The sequence below is a fragment of the Emiliania huxleyi genome (genome assembly GCF_000372725.1).
Source record: "Emiliania huxleyi CCMP1516 chromosome Unknown EMIHUscaffold_121, whole genome shotgun sequence".
NCBI classification, from domain to species: Eukaryota; Haptophyta; order Isochrysidales; family Noelaerhabdaceae; genus Emiliania; species Emiliania huxleyi.
The window spans coordinates 414,078-415,093 of NW_005201381.1; positions in this window are offsets into that span (position 1 = coordinate 414,078).

The window sequence follows — 1,016 nt, forward strand, 5'->3', positions numbered from 1 at the left end:
CACACACACACACACACACACGCTCATCACACGCACACACACACACACACACACACACACACACACACACACACACACACACACACACACACACACACACACACACACACACACACACACACACACACACACACACACACACACACACCACACACGGGGTGCAGCGATGTGTTTCCTTTCCTGTGTTAGTGCCAGTGCGCGCCAGTCCCCCGGCCTCGTGTCCGAGCGAGAGACCGAGACCCCCGAGAGAGACAGCGGCTCAAATTCTTTTGCTTACACCCGTGTCGTAGCTTGCTCGCCTGTTCACAGACAGGTTGATAAGAAACAAGAAGCTCACATCGCACAGACAGTGAGGGTGTGAGAGGCGGACCTAAGGAAGGTCCTACACCTCTTTACGACCCCTGACCGAGCTCCCGCTCGACAGAGTTTGGTACGATTTCTAGCAATGCTCTCCTTCACATAAACGCACCGCGTGCAAGCCCCACCCGGCAGGCGGATGGGCGTGGGGGCGCGTCGCCCTGCTTGCTCTAGGTGAAACGACGCTAAAGGACGAAGAAGACCCGAATCCGCACGGCGGGCGGAGAACACAGGCACTAGACCAGGGAGGACTGGGAGAGTGTGAATGGAGGGACACGTGTGTTCAGACGCGCACAACCCCGGGCCCGAAATCGCACAGAGACAGTCACGCAACACGAAGGCGACCAAAAACCCGTTCACACTTACAAGGCACGCGTGTGGTCAGGCTCGTCGCCTCGGAGGCTGCAGAAAGAAAGAAAACAGACAAAAAACGAGGGATGGGAGGAGGACAAGGTCCCCACCTGCACGAGCAGGATCTTGGAAGGACGATCAGGGACACAGGGGAACGGGAGCGGGGAGCGCATCGCGACACGGAGGGGGGCTGGGCAGGGTTCACCCACCCACACCACAGGGTCCCAGGGATTCCTCTCTCGTATTCTATAGGACGGGTTGCACCCGGCGGCACGGGGGCAGGCGCGGGCCTCCTACTGGGTGCGCTC